Source organism: Canis lupus, chromosome 2 (assembly GCF_011100685.1).
Source record: "Canis lupus familiaris isolate Mischka breed German Shepherd chromosome 2, alternate assembly UU_Cfam_GSD_1.0, whole genome shotgun sequence".
Lineage (NCBI taxonomy): Eukaryota > Metazoa > Chordata > Mammalia > Carnivora > Canidae > Canis > Canis lupus.
The window spans coordinates 13,441,963-13,465,532 of NC_049223.1; the positions used below are offsets into that span (position 1 = coordinate 13,441,963).

The 23,570-nt window shown below is 43.4% G+C and overlaps 1 protein-coding gene and 1 long non-coding RNA gene across 2 annotated transcripts in view; one reads left to right on the plus strand and one right to left on the minus strand.

The window, feature by feature from the left end:
• Positions 1-23,570, plus strand: part of ZNF438 (zinc finger protein 438) — a 402,501-nt gene that overhangs the window by 120,395 nt on the left and 258,536 nt on the right. The gene's annotated exons all lie outside the window — the stretch shown is intronic.
• Positions 15,289-23,482, minus strand: LOC119870117. The gene is made up of 3 exons (XR_005355212.1): positions 23,396-23,482; positions 21,616-21,771; positions 15,289-18,026 (listed from the first exon to the last, which is right to left on the minus strand). It is a non-coding gene; the product is annotated as an uncharacterized LOC119870117 (long non-coding RNA).

Sequence of the window (23,570 nt, forward strand, 5' to 3'; positions counted from 1 at the left end):
AGATTTTATTTATTTATTTTAGAGAGAGTGAGAGAGTGTGAATAGGGGAAGGGGCAGAGGGAGAGAATCTTCAAGCACACACCCTGCTGAATGCGGAGCCCAACATGGGACTTGATCTCAGGACCCTGAGATCATGACCTGAGCCAAAACCAAAAGCTGGATGTTCAACCGACTGAGCCATCCAGGTGCCCCAATTTCCCCACTTTTAAGGAGGACTGAAAAAGGGAAACAGTGAGCTCATTATTTAATGGATACCTGTTAGCAGCCCCAGCTCATTATCCAGATCATTTGAAAAGGTGCCTTTCCTCAAAATTAGAGGTTTAAGGAATCAAAAGATACTGCATTCCATCCTTAATATGAAAATCTTAGGTTAAGCTTTTAAAATACTTCCATGCAGGCCTTGTGTGTTGGATGCATATTTGCAGATAGGGTAATACCTGGATTACCATTGGCAGCGTCTCTGGTGGGAAATGGAATGTTTTCATTGAAATTTCTCTTGTTTGTGTTTCAGAAAAAAATGAAAGCCCTACAATCTGGGTCTGGTTTTAATCAGAGCATAATCTTTATGAGACAATGTGAGGCTAAAAATGTTTTAATCTGATATTTTTAAAGAAAAATACACGTCCAAAAATGATACAAACTAATCAGCCTCAGAAGAAAGATGGAAAAAAAATCACTTGCATAAAAAAGAAGCAGGAAATTCCAGAGAAGTTTCACAAGGAAGGGGGGGAAAAAAGTCTTTATCACTATTTATTAGGTTATTTCTTAGTGCAGTGTAATATCTGGTTTTGTTGAACAACCAAAATTCAGTTTAGAAGAAATTAGAGAGTTCAGATTCCCTGAAGTGAGAACATAACAATTTACTGAACATATTACAAACCACTATGTGTCCTATGATCCACTGGCCCTTTAAATAAATCTTTTGTCCCCTTTAGAGAATCTTCTGGCCATAGATCCATCTTATACTCAATGATTTAATGTCTATGTAATTTGTAACATCCCTGTACAGATATTTGAAATTTTTCATATTTTCATTTCATGGTGTATTTCACTGATTGGGGGTGGGTAGTAATTTGGCATGGGTTCAGCATTAGTTTTGGAGATTTAAAGGCATTTTTATATAATGCTTTACAACGGTGGGAATAGTAAAGTCTCCATCTTCCAATAAGCTGCAAAGCTATTAATGGATTTCTAGGTAATGTTGTTTAGTGTTAATACCCAGTGGAATATATTTTTCATTAAATATGAAAGTGGTCCAAGTATGTTTTATACCAGGTATGTTAACTTTACTGTTTCCTGGAGCGTCTATAATTTCAAAATTAATCTAGTCTTCTCTTCTATGGTTTTGCATGAGTGTTGGCTTTCTTTTTAACAGTCATAATGACTCAACTATGGAGACTGAAAACTGGCAAGAAAAAGCCAATAAAAGCATAAAGAAAGTCAGAAGTTTCAGGGAAATGAGATTTACCAAGTGATATACAGTATAGCTGCCTCTCTACCAAGGCTTTTGATCTTAAATTTATTCTGAAAATTGCTCATTTAGTGTTGGTTTGTGCCAGTTTCATAGCATGAATCAAATCATGAAGGTTAAATGAATAAATCAAGCACCATTTTAAAATTCATCCTTGGGTTATAAGAGAGACTATTTTCATTGTCTTGTCTTTTTCTTTCTTTCTTTTTTCAGATTTTATTTATTTATTCATGAGAGAGAGAGAGATAGAAACAGAGGCAGAAGCAGGCTCCATGCAGGGAGCCTGATGTGGGACTTGATCCTGGGACTCCAGGATCACACCCTGAGCCAAAAGCAGGCGCTAAACCACTGAGACACCCAGGCGTCTCATCTTGTCTTTTTCTAAAGCAAGAAACTTCAAATTTCATGTTACAAAATAGTCACATGTCAGAATGCCATAGAACTTAAAACTGCAACCACTTTGGCTTACACATTTTAATTTCCAAAATCCACTGCAAATCGAAAAAGAACACTGGAGAAATTAAATATCTATTATTTTCCTATCATTATTCTCCATTTATTTCCCTTTGCTACAAATGATACATGTTTACTAGGACAAATACTATTGCCTTGTCTCCTGTTGCTTAAATCCCTTTGTCTACAGAACATGGTAAGAGCTCATCCATTATTTAAGTTACTATATCTATAACTGAATTCATACATACATCTACTCGAGCAAATAGGTTAATAGAGTGAAGATCCACACAGATTTTCTGCCTAAAGTTGTCCCATTTCATAATCTCTGTTTAGATGCTTATTAGTGAGACACATTGCCAGAAATACCAGTTTTTAGTGTTATGCTAATGGCGTAGATAATACTGTAAGAAGAAAAACTCAAATGTTTTTAGCAAAAGGATGTTCTCATGGTTTACAAGATTCCTCTCCTACTCTCTTTCTTTTTTATTTTTTTAATTATTTTATTTATTTATTTATTTATTTATTTATTTATTTATTTATTTATTTTTTCTCTCCTACTCTCTTAATTCCCTCAGTGCCAGAGTGGAAAGATGAAGCCCTTAAGTCTTGCTTGGTGGAGTGTAAATCAGGCTGAAATGTATTGATTGCCCTGGATTGTTCAGTATAAAACTGTGGGGTTTGATCTCGCCCTCCTTAATCGGTCCAAACTCACTCTGCCGCTGCTGTGGGTTCCCCCGACTCTGGTTTCCCGGCTGTGACCCACAAGCCCCAGTGGCTGCGTCTGTGATGGGAGAAGGTGGAGCAAAGAGGAAGAAATTTCAGGGCAGCTCTGTAAAGAAACCTAGTGTGAAAACCTGAAGTTTGTAGGAAAATAAGATCTGTCACTTGCCCATTGGCCTCCACTGTTGGCACCTGCATATGTGCATTTGTTTAATATATAAACTGATACACTTTAAGAGAAGATTTATTTCATTTTAACAGATTGCCAGTACATTCCAGCTTATGGAAGATAACCCTCAGCAAATGAGAAAATGAAATCCCACACATCTAAGTTGTCAGAAACATTTACTTTTTAAAATAAATGCATGGCAGGGGTAGTATGGGAAAGAGGACTGAAAAGGAACAAAAGAACTGATCATAACAATGCCCCACTTGGAGAGATTTATTGAATGAACTGGCTCATGTGATTGTGGAGACTGGCAAGTCCAGAATTTATGGGGCAGGCTGATAGGCTGGGATCTCAGGCAAAGAGTTGCTGCAGCTGTAGTCTTAAATCCAAAATCTACAGGGCAGGATAAAAACCCAGGCAGGATTTCTCTGTTAGAGTCTTGAGGCAGAATGCCTCCTGTCCACAGAAATCTCAGTTTTTGCTTCAACTGATTGGATGAGGCCCAACCACATTATCAAGGGTAATCTATCTTTAAAGTCAACTGATTGTAAATATTAATCCTATTTACAAAATATCTTCACAGCAACATCTAGACTAGTTTTGGCCAAACAACTGAGCACCACAGCCTAGCCATGTTCACATAAAATTAACTGCCACTTTACCCCAATTATAAAGGAGGAACCTGAAACTGGAAGGGTTAAGCATCTTGCTCAAGGTCAAACCATGAGAATGAATATCAAACTTTACCCTATGTAGCCTCAATTTTTATGCTCTTAATCACACACTCTGGCTGCCTTCTTTGATGAATTGCTACATTTAAGAGAAAAGAAGGCCTAAAAGAGAGACAACAGAACTCAGCATATTTTAATTCAAGACAAAGGTTTTAAAATAGGGCAGCCAAAATGGACTAACAAGGACTGAATTTACCCACCTGTTTGAAGTAACTGAAAACAAAGTACTATATATGAAACAAGAATTGGAAAGACATTGGACATTAGGCAATAAAAGAGAGTAGTCTTTGAGATGAAAAACAAACCAGGTGAACCCTACAATTGCCTAACCGCACAGCAGAGTTTCCAAGCCATGGGAAGAGAAGGGTAAGCCATGCAGGTCCCAGCGATCTCCCTGAGTTAAGGAGACACAGAGGGAGTCTGGGAAGGTCAACGCGGCTAGAGTCAGCCAGAGAGGCAATAACCATATGGAGAAAGAACTCCAGAAGTAGAGGATAATAAAGATACAAGATCAATATACAAAAATTGGTTATTTTTATATACTACCAAGAAACAATTGGTTATTGAAGTTTTTCAAAATTCCTTTGAAAATAGCATAAAAATGTAAAATATTTAGGGATAAATCTGGCAAAACATGTATAAGATCTATACACTTAAGCTACAACATGCTGCTGAGAGAAATGAAAGATCAAAATAAATGGAGTGATTGACTGATGTCACGGATCCAATGACTCAAAATAACTCATATGTCAAATTGCTCCTGAATTAACCACGAGAAAAAAAATGCATTTTCAATCAAAATTCATTTTGTGGAGTTTATTTTTTTTTATTTTATTTTTTTTTTTTGTAGAAAGTGACAAGCTGATTGTAAAATTCATAGGAAAATGTAAGGGACCTAGGAAAACCAGATTTTATATTATCTTACTTTGATATTTATTATAAAGCCTCAGTAATTAAGATACTGTAATATTGACATCAAGGTAGATAAATAGATCAATGGAACAGAATGCAGTAATTAAGATAATATGCTATTGGTGTCAGATAGACAATATGATCAATAGAAAAAAAATGAACAGTCCAAAGTAGACTCACACCAATATAGTTAATTGATTTTTTACACAGGTATAAAGACAATTCAGGGAAGAAAGTCTAATGTTTTCAACTCATAAAAATGGAACTGTCAGCTATCCTTATGCAAAAAAATTAACTCTGTCCCACCTTTGTACTATGGACAAAAAAATAAGTTAAAATGGAGCAGAAATCTAAATGTAAAAGTAAAATTATGAAATTTCTAGAAGAGAAAATCTTTGTGGCCTCAGGTTAGGGAAAGCTTTCTTACATCCAACACCAAAAGAATAAAACACGCTCATAAAAAAATTAATTGGGCTGCATCAAAATTAAGAACTGCTCTTTAAAGGACATTGTTAAGAAAATGAAAAGGTGAGGCACAGAGTAGGAGAAAATGTTTGCAAATCATGTATCTGATAAAGAATTGATATCCACAATATATTAATAACTCCCAAAACGCAGTAATAATAAAGCAAGCAGTTTTAAGTGAGCAAAAGACTTGAACAAAGAAGATATATGGATAGCAAATAAATACATTAAAAAATACTCAACATCATTGTTCATTAGGGAAATGCACATTAAAACCACAATGAGATAGTGTTGTGCCATCTCTTAGAATGTCTAAAGAAGGTTGACCATATTAAGTGTTGGGAATATGAAATGGTACAATTACTCGGGAAACAGTTTGCCACCTTCTTAAATGGTTAAACATACACTTACCATACCATCCAGCCGTTCTACCTCTAGATACTTACTCAGGTGAAATAAATGCCCGCGCCCATACAAAGACTTGAAGGCAAATATTTACAGCAGCCTTCTTTGTATTAGTGAGAGAGAAAGAGAAACGAGGGAAGGAAGGAAAGAGAGAGAGAGGAAAGCAAGCAAGAAAACATAGCAACACTGAAAACAACCCAAGTGTCCATCATCAGGTGAATGGATACACACACTACGGCACGTCCACACAGTGGAATACAGCTCAGCAACAAAAAAAGGAATAATGTAGGGATACCTGGGTGGCTCAGCGGTTGAGCGGCTGTCTTTGGCTCAGGGCATGATCTCGGTCCAGGGATCGAGTCCCACATCGGGCTCCCTGCATGAAGCCTGCTTCTCCCTCTGTCTATGTCTCTATTTCTCTCTCTGTGTCTCTCATGAATAAATAAAATCTTTTTTTAAGAAAAGGAATAATGTATTAATCCACACTACAACATGGACAAAGCTCGTAATAAATACGCTGGTGAAAGAAGCCAAATAAAAAACAGCATACACGGTATGATTTGATTTACATAAAACTCTAGCAAATGTAAACTGATCTGGGGTGATATAAAGCAGATCAAGGATCCATGGAGACAAGAGGAAGGGGTGAAGGAGAGATTATAAAGGGACAGAAGGAAAGTTTTGGGGGTGGCGGACAGGTGGATCACTTTGTGGTGATGGCTTCATGGGTGTGCACATATTTCAACATTTGTCAAATTGAACACTTTAAATATATTGAGTCTATTGTTTGTTCATTATACATCAGTAGGGCTGTTATAAAACAGGGCTAATCTTGCTGAGGCAATGCGGTGGTGGATCCTGGGTGTAGAGGAGGCAAGACTCGGGACAGCAAAAGTCATGCAGGAAGGTGCTGAGAAATCCAAGCATCCTTATACCTAGAACCGGCCCTGCAGGCACCAATTTTATAAAAATAACTCTAATATACACTTAAGAATTCAGGTCTGTTGAGAGTTACCTCATAATAACAAATAATGAGCAAGGCCCCTACTAGTACATTGGAAGCTTTTGTGCTACTTACAAAAAGAGGCCTCCTTGGCTCATGGTGCCCTGTCACCCATCAGCTGGGTGCCTTTGTGCAGTGCACAGTCTGCACAACCAACCACAGCAGTCCGGATCCTATAGACAACATGATATGACAGAAACAGCACTGACCACAAGAATCTTGGCTCTGTCATTAACCATATGACCTTTGATGAATCACCCAAAATTCCTCCCACCTTAGTTTCTTCCTCTTATGCCCTGTGGTGGAGATAGTCCTATGACGAGGCTTTACAAACAGACATGACCAGGAGGTGACAAAGAAAAAGTTGGTTCTGAGGTTAAAGTATTACATTCCTTCCTTGGAGGAAAGCTAATAAGAACACCCCAAGAACTGTTATTAAACTTTATTAAGATTCATGCTGAGTTACTGAACTCTCAAAGTGTGAGAGATAGGCTGCCTTCTGAAGCCTTTTTCCTTTCAACTCCCACACCCAGTTCCCACTCCTACCTCCTCAGCTACCCAAGACCTGCTGGAAATTTCCTCCTAGTGAGGTTTGCTTCCCCAGAGTCTCAGGTTAACCTATGCCTTGCTTCCATCCCTCCATCCCTTCTCTGTGTAGATGACAGTTGGGAGGAATGAGGATTACTTAATGGATTCACACTCAGGTGGGTCTCTATGACTAGGGCTACTCCCTTCACTTTTCAAAAGACACTTTCATTTTATTTTTAAAGATTTTATTTATTTATTCATGAGAGAGAGAGAGAGGGAGAGAGGCAAAGACACAGGCAGAGAGAGAAGCAGGCTCCATGCAGGGTGCCCAATGTGAGACTCGATCCCGGGACTCCAGGATCATGCCCTGGGTTGAGGGGTGCTAAACCGCTGAGCCACCCAGGCTGCCCGACACTTTCATTTTAAAAGAGATGTTTATATACTCCAAAGGGTGGCTCTCTAATGGTGGGATCTGATACCAAGTAGCTAGCTGTTGGGGCATAGAATCAAAGGGTGTCTCCCAAAACAACTTTCTAAATTCAGCATCACCAAATCTTTCCATGGTAAGCCTGTACACCGACTTTTCAACAGGACTTTCCAAGCTTATCTTTTATAATTATATATGTATATGTGAAAACTCTAGACTATATATTCATATGTATATGTTATATACACTACAGAAGTTCATATATATAAACATTTATATATAGGTATAGTATATGTAAACTCTAAAGTGCAAACTGCACAGGAAGGAATCAAGTGAAGAATCAAATATGGGTTTTTCCTTTTCTAATATTGCAAATTGATACACTGATCTAAGGCTGCTTCCACCCTTGGTAAGTTGTTTCATATGCTCTTAATGCCTGAAGTTCAAGTTACTAGTTCAGTGATTTAGCTTAATATACTAATTAATGACCTAGAGGATGAAGTGAATGGCATTGTGGAAAATTTGCTGCTGACACAGAGTGTTTAGGTTGCTAAAAGCTAAGGAGGGTTGTGAGGAACCCAAGATGGATCTAATAACTTGGATGACCGAACAAACATGAGGACTGATAATGGTTTACAGGAAAGGGCAAAAGGTAATAGAGACTGAAAAACAAATTACATAAGTCCTACATAATTTAAGCAGCACACACTGATGGACTTGGAATTTATGTTAGTCTCAAAGGAAAAAGACCCGCCATGGGAATTAAAATAATCAACATATTTCAGTAAAATCATCTAATCTGCAATAGTCCCTCCCACATAAGCCAAAAGAGTCTAGATATGTGCTCAGAAAATATAGGAGTAAACACAGGAAAATGTGGTGGACAAAGCTGGGTGCCTACCTAACACTTTCTTCTGCTGACTTTGTCCTGATATTTTCCCCTATTTACCTCTAACTCCACTCCATTCAGAGAAGATGACTTTTCCCCAGCCCCAGAAAATGAATTAAGATCTGTTGGAACCAGTAGCCCTCAAAGAGTGATCCCCAGATGACCAACAGTAGAACAATCTGACAACTTATTAGAAATATGCAGTTCATTAGGCACTATCCCCAAAATATTAAATCAGGAACTCTGGTGGTGGAAAACAGCCATCTATAGTTTAACAAGGCCCCCAGGAGATTCTGATTCTGAAGTTTGACTACCACCGGACTAAATCAATTTTGATAATTCTATTCCCCTTTGCCAATGATTATATGAAGCATAAGAAGTGACTCCCTATAGGCTAGTGAGATACAAGTTAAGTCTGCTGGGGATTCTAAGAAAGATCTTTCTCTCTTCACATAAGATATTGAAGCATTTGGCCACACTTTGCATGAGGATGTGATGCCTGGAGCTGCAGCAGCCATCTTGAGGCTATAAGAAGGCACACCAGAGGACAGCAGAGCAAAAAGATGTCCTTGAGTCACCAAATTAACCATCCTTAGCACCACTCTACCTCTAGGATGTCTGGCTATGTGAGGAAGCAAACTCTACTTTTGGTCAGCTATCCCATTCTTAGCATCCAGAAGTATCCCCCCAAAAGCACATCCCTTCCTTCTCCATTGTGGTACAGGGGAAGCAAATCTGAATTGGCACACGTTCAGAAACAGCGATACAAAAAAAAAAACCAGAATGTGTATCTTCTTATCCCTCTCACCTGAGCAGTGCGAGCTAGATTCCCCAATCTTAAAGCAAATGTAGTTTTGAGCCTCACTGCTCTTATATACTGTTAGTATAACAAATAGGTACTTTTCTCACAGTTCTTTGTAAAGCATATTTAGTAATGGAGCTATGTACAAACAGTACAAAACAAAAACAAAACACCCTCCTTCTGGGGTCAGCACACAATCCTCCCAGCTCAGGGCTCCGTGTGACTGAAGGACACGCCGGGAAGAAGGTTCAAGGCGGTGGCAGTGCTGGGCTCCCCCTTGGAGCTCACCCAGTGCACTTTCATGTTCCCTGAAAACCCAGGAGCTAACCATTTATGAATCTCAAGTCTTAATACTGCCCTTCCTTATGGATTAGGAGATCACACAGCAGAGGCAAAACCCTCGTCTCTGTTATCACTTTCATAGGAAATAAAATGGCAAGACGGAGGACCGGCTGCAGGTCCACAGAGAGCCGGCAGCGTCTCTTGCTGCGTCCTGGTATCTCGGCACCATGCCCTCTAGTGCATCGGCTGGGCCGGGGAACAAAGTCACAAGAAAGGGGAGGAGGAGGATCAGCCGGATACCTGCATCCTTTTCTCGCACCGTCCCTGCTTAACTTTGGACCAGCTTTTTACAAGGAAGCCCCTCCAGTGACTCGCAGCAAGAGCAGACGGGTTTGTCATCATGACCGAGAGGTCAGGAAATCGAGGCTTTACAGGACTGACAGCAGGATCGGTTCCAAAATCAACCGGCCTCGACTGAGAATTGCCCGTTAGCTGTCAAAGGTGGCGGCTCCGTTCAGTTGGGCCCTCGGAGCGCAAAAGGGGAGAGGAGATGTCCGAGGGACGAAGAGCAGACCTCGCAGGCTTCTAGGGCGCAGGACCAGGGCCTTTCCCTGCAGCAGCATCTGCAGCCCCGATGCTCCGGGCGGGCCTCCCTGGGAGCCGTGGCCGCATCAGCTCTAGCCCCGCTTGCACCGAAGCGCCCTGGAGTCGGTCTCTGTGTCAAGCATCCCTTGCCCTACCTGGTGCAGGTCCTGAATAAACCCCGGGGACCACAGCCGAGGGTGGGCCCAGGGCCCCGGGGGGCGGGGAGCAGGGATGGCGGCACGTTTGGAGAGAGGACTCGTGGTGCTCAGGTGGTGCCGTCTCTGCTCGCTTCACGATCCCCCCTTCTCAACGCTGTTACCCCGAATGAAAGCTGCGGTCCTTGTCGGGTTGTGTCACCTCCCGCCGGCTGTCGGTGTCTACGCAGATGGCCAAGGACGCTGCTTAAACAGACCTTACGGATTTCAGGGTCTGAAGGAAACGTACGTGGTAGTGGTGACGCCGTGGGCAGTAGCGGTGAACATCCCGCACCACCTGGAGATCCACAGGGGAGCTAAGAAGCCTAATGCAGCTTCAGAGTGGCTCGCTTGTACCGACTTCTTCCAAGGCCCTGGGAAGGGCCCTTAATGTGATTTTTCTTTTTTTAAATTTGCAGAAGTCAGATATTTTAACTGATAAGTAAGACATTTTAACTTAAAATCAGTTAAGACCTCTCTCCACTACAACTTGCGTCTACGTACCTCCCCTTGTTTTGGATGGCATGAGAGGGCCCATGGGCATTTTGGGGAATCCTGCTAAGGGGAAGTTGAGTTGGGGATACATTTAATATTGGTATAGAGGGTTAGATTTATGTTGATTGCGGTTTCTATTGAACATAGCTAAGTTACTACTGGTCATCCCAGTACGGAAATACTTCTGGGAACACTCCTACCACCCACTGTGGAAACTCAGCAACATGAAGACCTGAAGGACATATGAAAGGGTCCTACACTACGTAGCAGAAGAAAAAAAGGTTTGAAATATAACAGCCATAAGTTAGCCTGTGGTAAATTTTTTCAAACATCAAACGTGTAAAATTGCAAGTGGAAACTTTGCTTTTCATCAATGCTGAACCAAAATGGAAGGTCTCTTCTGTTAGGATTTATATAGGATTTGATAATGCAGCATATACGATTATGAGTGCACCATACATTTGGTTCCTTTTTAACAAAAATTTCACAAAATAGAAATGGTCAAAATTCCTGTAGTTATAGGGCGACTCTTAAATCATGGTACTCTCAGCAGGGAGGGGATATGTTTTTAACAATTCATATATGAAAGAGACTTGAAAGAGGTTTTTTCCAAGTTTGATGACAATCTAAAAAAGGGAATTGTATTAGAAGTGATGAATGAAATTTTCTAACCTATCAATTACAAGAACCGCCATTCTGATCAATTATGCTGGAAGAAATAACTGAATTCTCTTTGTCTTCTTTCTGTAGAAAATATTATAAAACTATTGTTTTTTAAAGAGGTGTTTGAATATACACAGACCACAAAATGTGTGTTGGGGGGTGGAAGTGTCAGAGAGTGGCCTGAGGCAACTAATAAAAATATGTTACTGCCTGGATCATGTAATGCTTGTGGCATTTGTCAGGCTTTTCACAGCGTGGATTTGTGATTTCTCATTCCAAACAAAAGTTTACTTCCCTAACAAATTTGATATTTGTAATTGGAGACTCTTTTTCTTGAAAAATCATCTTTTCAAGATTGTCTAAGCTGTGGTCCCCACGAAACTTGGACCTGCCTCTGCCTACATACATCATGTTTTGCCACCAGTGACTCACCTTCCTGCAAAGCTAGACTCTTCTCTTTGTGTCTCTGGTACATCAAGGTCCCTGTGCTAAGAACATTACTGTGCTTACATGTTCATTTATTGACCTCCATTCCTCCCTACTCCCCTCATTCTGTATCAAACCAGCCCAGTGTCTCCTACTTCTGAAACTGCTTCCCCTCACTACTACACTCACTGCCCCCCTCACTCCCCATGTGAGTTACTACTGCTTGCTTTTCTTTAGTAGCCTTCTCTGGTGGGCCATATATTGAACCCCCACAGATCTCTAGCTCCTAATCCTTGGGACCATGAATGTTACTTTCCAAGGCAAAGCAGGATTTTACAAGGGGATTAAGTGAAGGATCTTGAGATGGGAGGTTAACCTGGGTTGTCCCAGGGGGCCTTAAATGTTCTGACAAAAAGGAGGAGAGATGTGACCCACACAGAAAAGGAGAAGGGAGGTGACCACAAAGGCAGAAATTGGAACGATGCTGCCATGAGCCAAGGAATGCCAGCATCCATCAGAAAATAAAAGAGGCAGGGAAACAGATGCTCTTCTAGAGCAACCCTGGTTGAGTTGAAATTGATTTTGGACTTCTGGTCTCCAAGAGCTGTGAGAGAAGAGACTTGGCTTATGATCATTTGTTATAATAGCCACAGGAAATGAATACATCTCCCAACACAAAGTCCATTCTCAGAGATCAAACATCCCCCAATCAGATCACTTCAGTTCCAATATTCTGGTTACAAGACACCTCTTCATGAGACATGTTCTATTTAATTAATTATTTTTTTTAAGATTTCACTTATTTGAAAGAGAGAGAGAGAGAGCAAGAGAGAAGGGAGAGAACACAAGCAGGGAGAAGCAGGCTCCCCACTGAGCAGGGAGCCTGATGCAGGGATTAATCCCAGGACCAAGATCATGACCTGAGCTGAAGACAGAGGCTTACCCAACTGAGCCACCCAGGTGCCTCTGTTCTTTTCACTCACAAGGACTTGGAGCCTCTCTTTGAAAATTCATGTAACATCCCCCACCCCCAACTCATTCCGTTTAGCAGCCCCATGGCCATGACATCCTTGAAATGGCTCCCTCCAGTGGAGCCCTCATGGATGAGGAGGCAAAGCCTCCCTTTGGTGTATTATCCTGATCCAATTCTTCTCCTTCCTCTGGAGTCACTCCATTTCCCTTCTCCAACATACAAAGCACAAAGCTTTTAAAACCTGCCTCCTCTAAGAATCTTTTCTTACAGGGAGGAATAGGTTGTATCGACTCCTGCCACATTTTCCTACCTTGTCTTTCCCCAGAGGGGCATGTTGAGTATTCTGGACTTCCGTAGAAGAAAAAACTCCTGGTTTTTGAATCAAGTAAGTTTCCACATATCCACTGAATGATTGTCAGCAGGGAGCTGGGCTAAACACTACTGACCCCTGAGACATGGCTCCTGTTCTTAGGAGCTTGGAGACTCAACTGGGGTAGGAGGGGAATGCAACAAGACCTGCACATTAGTGTTTACAATAAAAGTCTGATGTGCAAAATGCCATGACAAAGTGTGACGAGTGGAGTGGTGGGTGCAAAACAGGGACACATCACATGAAATGGTAGTCAGGAGAGCCATTTGAGAGTAGGTAATTTGCTCTGAGCAGAGTAGACTGGTTTAAGTCAGGGTGCAAAGGCAGGAAAGCCCAGGCTGCAAGGAGATGAAGCTGGGAAAGAAATTTGGGACCATATTTTAGAGTGGGGATCAGTCAGCAAAACACTTTTGCTAGAGGGCCAGACAGTATTTTAGGTTTTGCCAGCCATGTGATCTCTGTCACAACGACTCCACTCTGCCACTGTAGCATAAATGCAGCCATAGACGATATGTAAACCGATGGGTATGGCTGTGTTCCAATAAAACTTTATTTACATAAATAGGCAGTGAGCCAGAATGCCCAGCTAAGGAAGCTCTGGGCCCCCTAGAAGGCACTGAAGGTCTGTGAGCAGGGGGGTGACTTTTTAATGTTACCAAAGCTGTGTATTTGAAAAAGTAATCTGGCTATGCAGCAATGCTAGGATCAGAGGAAGGGGAGTTGAGTGTGGAAATAAACAGTGGGCACTGGAGGCACCTGAGTGACTCAGTGATTGAGCGTCTGCCTTGGGCTCAGGGCGTGATCCCCGGGTCCGGGATCGAGTCCCACATCAGGCTCCCTGCATGGAGCCTGCTTCTCCCTCTGCCTGTGTCTCTGCCTCTCTCTGTCTCTCGTGAATAAATAAATAAAATCTTTAAAAAAAAAAAAAAAGCCTCTGGGAAGCTGTGAAAGTGTCTGAGTGAGAGGCCAGAGTTAGGGTACTGAGCTCAGAAAGGAGGAAGCCCAATGTCTAGGGCGGGGCAGCTCAGTGGGCAGGGCCAGGGGGCAGAGCCCTGAGAAAAACTGGCTTCTGACTTGGGAATGAGGACCTGGGATTTCGGGCCTGCAGGGAGAGTCGGGGAGCTACATAAGGAGGGGGGCCTAGGGTCTGAATGCTTCGGGAGAGGGTCTGCGCTCAGGACGGGTGGGTGGGCACTGGCATCAGGTGACCTGGCCTCCCGGGAACAGGCACAGGGCCCGGGGGCACGGGTTCGGCAGGGCTCCGATCGGCCAGGCCCAGCTCCCTGAGCTGCTAGACATCCCGGAGGACAGCCAGGACGACAGCCAGCGCAGAGCAAAACCAGTCCCGCCAGAGGCGGGCTGAGGCCGTGCCAAGTGACCAGGGAAGCTGCGTGTGTGGGCCAAACTGCTTTCTAATTACATTGCGCTCCAGACAAGACAAAACTGTGTCTCTTGAAAAGCATGTATGCGGAGTCGGGGAGAGCCTAGGGGAGGTCAGGCCCGGTGGAAATCCGGAGCAGAGTCATGTTGCAGAATTCATTACCACCCCGTGGTCCCGGCGAGGGAGAGCAGGGAGGCGAGGCCGGGGACGCTGCAGTGGGCGACCCCCTGGAACCCTGGCCACACTTCTCCAAGCGTCTCGCACATTTAAATGGAGTAGGTGATTCTGAAGGAAAATGTGCCATTTCACTCCGAACATCTCATCATTTCTCCCCGGAATTTAATATAATGCCCTCCTGGAAAAATATTAAGAATGTTTCTTCTCACCTGTGTCCTATAGCAAACATTCCCCCCGCTGCTCTGCATGCTGAGACAATTTAGTTGAGAAGGAGCCACCTTAGAATTTGCCACATTTATGTTTGACAAAGAGGCAGTTTACTCACTAGTTACACACTTTCTCGCTGAGATGCAAATGTTGTTGGGCAGAGATTGAAAATGCTGTTTTGATATTTTATGCCACTTTCTTGGGAATTTATTTTAGGAGCAGAGCAATAAGAGAAATATCCTGACTTAGAAATATAAATATAAAACTACCACTTGGGGTTATTTATTTCCCAGGCAATCAATCAGGAGATGTTGGGAAATACATTCAGAGTGGTTTCAAACAGGATTCCAGTCAACTGAGTCATCTTTCCATTTACTTTTCATATATTATTTAAAAAAAAAAGATGAAATAGTAAAAGAATTAGAAGGCACTCTTGAACTTGGATCATAATTATGAATTTGAGACTGTCAATTTTTTAAAGGGATGAAATGGCTTCAGAGAAGCTGAAACAAACTTTGATAGTGAAACCAGATAACACTCATTGTATTAATATGCACAGTAATTTGTTATGTAATTAATTATTTTTGTTACTGAAATAGAGTTGACACATAAGGCCATGTTAGTCTCAGGGATACCACATGGTGATTTGACATCTCTAGGGTTATGAGAGGCTCATCACAAATGTAGCTGCCATCTGCATCACCATAGACCATGCTATTACAATATCATGGCCTATATGCCCATGCATACACACGTTTTAAATACACTTGGTGATTCAGGACTTTTTGGCAACTTTTGTAGTTTTTTCAAGATGGAAGGTCAACCAGCCCTTATCTGGTCCCTTCAGCCCAGGCCCAGATGATCCACACCCAGTATGTCCTCAGTTATTTCAACAGTTGGGTTTCTATTGTCCTTGCACATCATGTGCTCTGCCTATACTTTCTGGCAAAATAGTTAAGAAGTGATTACAAGTACAAGTTAGATGTCTTTTATGTGTCCTTCCCGCCAGTGCTATCAGAGAGAACAGACTGGTGGGAGAGCTTGCCTGGCTAAGTCAGTCGAAGAGAGCAAGTGTCATGGGGAAGTATGTTAGTTTGGTCTTCTTGCAGTGCTCTTTCTGATAAGCGGTTCCTCTTCCTGGATGGACTATGTTCAAGGTTAGTTCAGCCTTTTGAAAAACCAGATGGAATGGTCCAGGTGTTTGGATCAAGAGCAGACTCTACTTTAACATCAGTTGTCCCCATTTGGAGATGCACATTGGCTGCGGGCCTATGGATTCTTGCCTGCACTTAAAGGCACGTCATAAGCCAAGTCTTGGTAACCAGAGTGCTGTGTCCCTGTGCCTACCACCAGGTGAATAAGAACTGGACCTCTAACCAAGTTAACTACTCCTGGCACTGCTTGGGGATGGGAGGCAGTCAGTGTAGTGCAGGGTGAACTGAACACAAGCCCAGCTTTATGTGCTATTGGCCTTGGCATCTGAGAGAGAGGCAGATTTCCTCCCCCTGAAAGGCCTAGCACACAAGCCTATTCCCTGATGATAGGAGAGTCTTCAACTGACAGCCAGGCATGTTGTGGGATAGTGAGGTTGGCTTCATTTTCTCTTCTGTCCCTTCTTGTGCACTATACCCGCTTCCATTTTCAAGGTCCTAAGGACCTTCTTATTCTCGACCACCTTCCATCCCCTCTAACAATGGCCTAAAAAGCTCACCCTCATGTAAGAATCTGTATGAGTCATTGAAATCTTAGTGGGAAATTTTCAATGAGCATCTTCTCCTGTCATATTGGCATAGAGTCCTTAGCTCAGATGGCAGAGTTAAGGATTTAGTTTCTTGTTTAAGGATTTCAGGCAGTAAACTGGCAGAGGAGGACATATAGAAACATCTCTTCATGCAGATGGCAACCCGAGTTTGGCCTCACTATATCCACATCCTGGGCACAAATATCAGGCAATATTTGGAGGCACAAGATAGAAATAGGCTGATTCTTAGAAATTCGTATGTGAAAAATCAGTTCATCTGTGCTAGTTTGGGTCAATTACATGGTTTGGACCATAGTATGTGACCTTCAGAAATAGAAGACAAGTGGGGACGATTCTAAGGTTACTCTCAGCAGATATGAGGTATCTACCTCATTTGGATCACAGACACCTCCAATAAACTCAGCCCAATTTCCCTCTCTGGCCAGTTCTGGTTTGGCCTCAAGAAAGCCCTCACCCTAGTTGATGCAGTTCTTGTGGCTGTGGCCTGAGAAAGGAAGTAACCTGCTGTGATGAGAAGTTTCCCTGGTGACATCCATCCATCTGTCCACTGTTGGGGCTCATCTGGGGCCCACACATACAGGAGATCAGAATGTGCCAAGATCAGCCAAGATCAGACCTTTGCACAGAATTCCTCCAACCAGAGGAGCAAGGAGACAGGACCAACTAACAAATCTGAACAGGGCTGGCTTCTCACATCTTTGGCCCACAGAACTAAACTACACTCTGGGAGTGGCCTGTTAAAGAGATGAGAAGAGACACATCAAGGTTGTAGCTGAAAAAAATTGGATCTTCTGTAGCCCTGAAAGGCCAGAGCATCCTACAGATAAGCTCCCATTGGTCCTGAGGCAGGAGAGTTGCTCTGGCCAGAGTTCCACTGAGATCTACCAGCAACAGCTTTTATTTGTTGAGCCCCACACACTCCCGGGCATGATCATTTTTCTCTTCTAATTGGTCTTGACATTGAGCTTAGGGACATAATGAAATTAGGAAAAGCATTCTGGAGGGAAAGAAGAAAACCAACTTGCAGTTTGGCCTTTGATAAAATATCTGCTCTAAATGGATACAGAGCTCTGGATCTGGCATGGCCTGATGGGCCAAGGTGGGTAGGCACGGGGGAGGGGGCAATTTCCATCTGATACCACGTGGGCTCCCCCAACCAAACAGTGAAGATTGGATCTCAGAACCCTAGCAAGGTGGCTTGCCACTTGGCATCTTCAGCTGTCCTGTACTTGATGAGCTTCGAGAAACACATGATCTTTCTACCTTTAGAAGGAAAAGTATCTGATGGAGCTGGAAAAGCATGAAAAGTTTTTTTGCCTACTTAAAGACTGGTGCTGATGTGTATTCTTGCAGAGGGCAGGATGATGGCTTCCTCCTCGGGGCGGAGCTTGCTGACACTCCTCAGCCACTGCTGTTGCCAGAGGGACCTGCCCGAGGCTGGGACTTGTTCTATAGGTTGAATGGCTGCTCTTCACTTTCCGTCCTCGGCCTCTGCAACAGTGCCCTGGACCGTCTGTGGTGCACCAGACTCTCCTGTGCGTGCATGTAAAAACAAAAAGAAAAACAAAAACTTGCCTTCAGTTAGTGCTTTGCTGTATGAAACAAGGACTGAGAAAGTTGGTCCTCTAACTTTCCAAGTTGATGATACTCGAACTTTCACAACAGATGTTTTTGCATTTATTTTCCCCTTGGAGGATGGTAAATGCAAATTGTTCATTTGAGCAATTTCCATCCCTTTTGGATGGCCCTTATTCCTCTTGCTGTGAAATGTGCAGGATCCTCAACTAAATTGTATGGGATGGTTTCGGAAGGAGAAAACCTAGTTTGCATACTTCAAATTAGAGGTCTGCATTAAAGTGTGCAGGAATCAGAGGCTCACATGGCCCCGGTCCCAACCATCTCCAGCCCTTAGGGAGGGAGATGCTTGAGGCTTAGCAGTTCTGACACCCCAAAGAGGTGGAAGGAGATCTACTGGCACTTATAAAAAAATGTATAGATCATTATAACATGTTTTGAAATTTTAAGTGGAGCATCTTCCTCATGCAGGTGTGCTAGGGATCAACACTTCAAAGCCTCCATCTCCACGCAGGCCGGGCTCAGGCCAGCAAAGTGTATCAAGAAAGGGGGAGGAATCCTAATTGGGTTTTCCTTCCTCAGCACTGAACTACCTTCTGCAGCTGAATTGCTGGCACTCCCTTCCTCGGCAAATTCAGTTTCTGCGGAACTCCAAGGCAAGCAGAAAACTCTGGAAACTGAAACCATGAAACCTACAGAGTTCCCAGAGGAAACTGGACCACCCGGAACCTTCCTAACCCTGGTGATCCCTGACCAAATTGAGTCAGGAAAATGGTCTTTGGTGAATGAGCATTTCTGAGGTCTTGGAACTTTTTCCTCTGACTGCGAATATTTGGGCTCAAGTTTTTAGTTTTGCGTCTGGATTGGAAAAAAAACACGTGGTGTGATTTTCTCCTCTGGAGAACAGAGCAAAAGGACAATGACTGTTGCGAGTGCTGCAGGGCCGCGTTCCTACTCCTTGTCCAGCTGTTTCTCTGGTGACTCTTGCTCTTTCCAGCCCCTATGCATGTTTATCCCTCTCCTGGATCTCCAGCAGCTCGAGCACACAGACTTTTGGTGACAAGGATTTTTAATTTAGCTGTAAAGTTTTGCTGTTTTTCTCAAGTAGATAAAAAGTCCTGACTTCCTTTGTTTCTAATTGAAGACATATGGGCAGAGGATGACCAGCTCCCTCATTTTACCTCTGTGTAAAAGAGGGTGGCCTAATGGCATCCCCATTTGCCTGTGACCAGCTTGCTGAGAAGTTTTAAACAGGCCACCCCGATCTCTCTGCAACCTGAGAGGAATGTGCACCTTGTTGATTGGTGTCCTGTGCTATTTCACTGTTGGGTGATATCAAGTGGTAATAAAAATGCTTTAGAAGCAATGCTGTGGGTTGTCAAAATGCCCATCCATCACCATAAGCAAATTTATTCCATAACACTTCAGGTCTTTAGAAGTAAATTGAATAACTGCAAAAAGTGTCTTTGAAATAAAAGGCAGAAGGATCAAGTAATAGCCTGATCCAAACGGTGAGTTAACTACCCTTTGGGAGTGGAGGTTTTTTTCTACTTGGGAGGCTTTAACTCTGTGAGTGCAGCAGCACTAGGACAGCATAGACTAGTAACACGTTTCTATACTACCAAAAAGGCAAGCTACTAGTTATATTGGGTTCTTCGTGCCTTTTCCAAAAAAAGAAAAAAAAATATGCATTGAAACAAGACATAATTTCTGCACAGCAGTTACCATTAATGCCAGGCTAATCTTTCCAAATGAATCAGTGTTCAATTGATGTAAGATGTTTTCAGATCTATTGGTGGCAAATGATAATCATTGGAGGAGAAGGAGCTCACATTCACTGAGCACTTACTCCATGCCAGATACTATGCCAAGTGCTTGTATATTAGCTAATTAAATCTACATGAACTCTCAGAGTAGGAATTCATTCACTTCCTCCATTTTAGAGAAGACAAAATTGAGTTGCAAAGACATTAAGGAACTGCCCAAAGTCACATTTCTTGGATGAGATAGAGCTAGAATATGAACCTGGGCAGTGTGGTTTCAGGCTACAGTCTTAGCCACATGCTGTCCTGCCTCCAGGCTTCCTATGCTAGTCTGATGGAGGAGCCCTGCCGTGTTAGAATTCTGATTCACTAGCCATTCATTGACCTGGAATCCAGTAGTCACTCAGGACATACTACTGCCCTCTCCCATCCTCTCCTGTCAATCCTGTCTTACAGACATAAAGGGGATATATTTTCAAGAAAGAATCTTCTGAGGGTCAGGAGAGAGTAAGAGTAACCTCTAAGAAAAACAACAACCAAAAAAAAGATCTTTTTTTCTCTAAATTGCATAAGGATTTAAATAGGTAGAGGCTTTGTCAGTCACATCACAATAAAGCTAGAAAAAAATAAAGTGCATTGCTTAAGGTAAATTAAAAAATAAAAATAAAAAGTAAAAGGGTGGAACCTTTCAATATTTCTAAATGTGTGAGTCCCAAAATGTTGATGATAGCTGCATTAGATATTTTGGTAACGATCTTTGTCAGAGTCTAAAAAAACTAGTCATCCCCCTCAGTGTGACTCATCAGAAATGTGCTCAAAGCTTCTCGTGTTTAATACACATGGAAAATAGCACATCCACCTGCTAATGGAAGCCCCCTGAAGTGGTTCCCTGGGGATCCATAGGTGACTATGTTATTATATCTTCCTGGGATTGCCTTTTCTTTTCTTTTCTTTTCTTTTCTTTTCTTTTCTTTTCTTTTCTTTTCTTTTTTTCTTTCTTTTCTTTTCTTTTCTTTCTTTTTTTTTTTTTTTTTTTCTGGAAGGAGGTCAGAAGCAAAGAGGAAGTTTCTGTCCTAGGACATACTGAATCGGGATCAAAACCTATTATAATTCTAACCCCTCGGACCCAAGTCCCCTGGAAAGAATCTATCCGAAACTTCAGCAGAGAGGCTCAACTGCTGGAAGGACAGAGGGAGGAAGATACATTAGCAAGAAGGGTCAGAAGAGGGACTCATGCTATAGTCACATACCCTGGCTCAGCTGGGTTCTTTGCGAGTCACCACTGATGAGCCACGGCTCTGAGTTTTGTCCATCACTCATGACTGTAAACCGAGGCACATTGGGTTTTATTGGGGTAAATATTGTGTTTTTCATGATTTTGTTGGTGGTTATCCATACTCAGAAGACCCTGAAAACCATGAGCTGGCCACCACCATGAGAACTACCCCAAATCCCAGTTTCTACTGAAGGAGACTCAAGTAAAGAGGTTTTGGGGGGCTTTGTGCTTATGTGGGGTTTTTTGTTGTTGTTGTTTTAAACTGGTTAGCACCGTTCAGAGTCCTTAGGAGGATTTTTGCTCTGAGCCCTGGCTCTCCCAGCAGCACAGCCCCTCCACCACATCCTGCCTCCCCACTTCCTCCTCCCCTTTCCCAGCTCCAGAAGCCAAGATGGGAAGTCTCTCACGACCCTGTGGCTTGGCCGGGAGGAAGCCTGAACTTGATACAGCTGGCTTTCCCGGGGCCTGGTGAGAGCATTTATCCCTGACTCCGGGCTTCTTTGCTCACCTATTTTTAGATTTGTGCTGCAGACCTTCCTGAGGGCTCCCACATCGGTCTCTTTCGGGGCTGGCTGGTGCCAGGGATGGGACCCACGTGTGGACTGTTGCGCACCTGAACGGGGATCCGGCATTAACAGCATCGGCAGCAGTTAAATGTGGTTTGCTTTAACGTCAAAAGGAAGAGAAATAAACACCCTAAACCAACTCCCTCCCTGTCTCCCAAGAACAAAGGGCTGAGTTTTCTGTCTTCTACTTTAGCGGCAAGCCGGCAAGCCCAAGCTGTCCCAGGGTGGAGGGTGGATGAGGACACGTGACCTGGGAATCTGGTCACATCCGAGGGGCAGGCAGGATGGCAGGAATGTCGTATCCAAGACCAGCACCAGGCACTCAGGCTATGCCTCAGCAGAGAGCCGCCCTCCAGCTGCCCTGGGACCACAGAGTCCCTGGCACGCAGGCCTGCCCTCCCCAGGCCACACCACTCCCTGGCCTCCAGGGCTGGGCACCTGTTGCCTCTGTGGAGCTGTTCTTTTTTTTTTTTTAAGGTTTTCTTTATTTATTCATAAGAGACACAGAGAGGGAGGCAGAGACATAGGCAGAGGAAGAAGCAGGCTCTGTGCAGGGAGCTCGATGTAGGACTCAATCCCAGGACCCCAGGATCACGCCCTGAGCCAAAAGCAGATGCTCAACCACTGAGCCACCCAGGCGTCCCTGTGGAGCTGTTCTTGATGATCTGCTCTGTGCCCTTTGAGACCCAGATCAGACACCACCAAAGCATCCATCGTCTCAGAACAATGGGTGCATGGCTGTCACCCTCATGTGACTGAGCAATGTCGAGGGGCAGAGACCGACCATGTGTCCTTTTACACCAGGAGTGTGCCAGACAGTATGTGTGTGTGTGTTGGGGGGTGGGTGGCAGATGTGACGGGGATGCGTGGCAGAGGGGGCAGGAGGTGTAGTCCAGGGCGGCTTGTGAAACATCACAGGTGGCCCCACAGAACAGGTGTTCAGTAAAAGCCGAATGAATGCAGGAACAAATGACATACGACAAAAAGTTAAAATCAAGACACAGTAAATTGCCACAACTGGAAAAAAAAAAAACTAGCTAGTTCACATTCTTGGTTTTATTTGGACTTATAAAGCTGTTTAAGCGAGACTTTATGAATTGACTCAATTTATCAGTTCAAGAGACTCATGGCACCAAACCAGTGTGGGTTGGTCCAAATATTACAAATGCAAGATTAAAACATAATTACAAGATGGCAGCATACGGTCCCTGACTGGTCACCAGTGTCAGCGCTACCAGGTGGAATAGCATATCCATATCACATCATATCAGACTTGACAATAGAAATTAAAACAAACAACCCAGAATTCATAAGCTGGTGATAGCTTTTGCATGATGCAAGCTGTTACCGGTCACTCAAACATGATATTATTGTGATGTCTGTTGAGGTCTGTAGATGGCCAGAGCTTGGTCCTGGACAGGCAGAGCAGGAGGGGTCTGGGCTGGGAGTGGAGGGGATGGGGGCGCAGGGGGAGAAAGCAACCGGGAAGCAGGCCAGAGGAAGGGAGCAAGCTGGAGAGGCAGGGCCGGTGGGGCTGGGTCCTGAGGTCCACCTTCTGGTCAGGCATCTAACTGTCCTGTCACGTCCCTCCCACACCCATAGGCACTTGACAAAAAACAAACAAACAAAAAAACAAAACAAAACAAACAAACATGTCCCCTCCCACCCCGGCCCTCCTGTTTGAGCTCTGTCACCAGAGCCCCATTCTTCTCTCACACTGACTTCTTCCTGTCTAGCTTCTGTGCGTGGCCGAGTCCTCCTGCCCAACTCCTCCTTTGGATTCGGCACCTTTCCCAAGTGCTTCTTTTCTGACTGCTGTGTCAACTCCACACACGTCAGCCCATGGGAAAGCAGTATGCTCCACCCAGGTGCCCAGGAATAGCCATTGGTGGCCCGG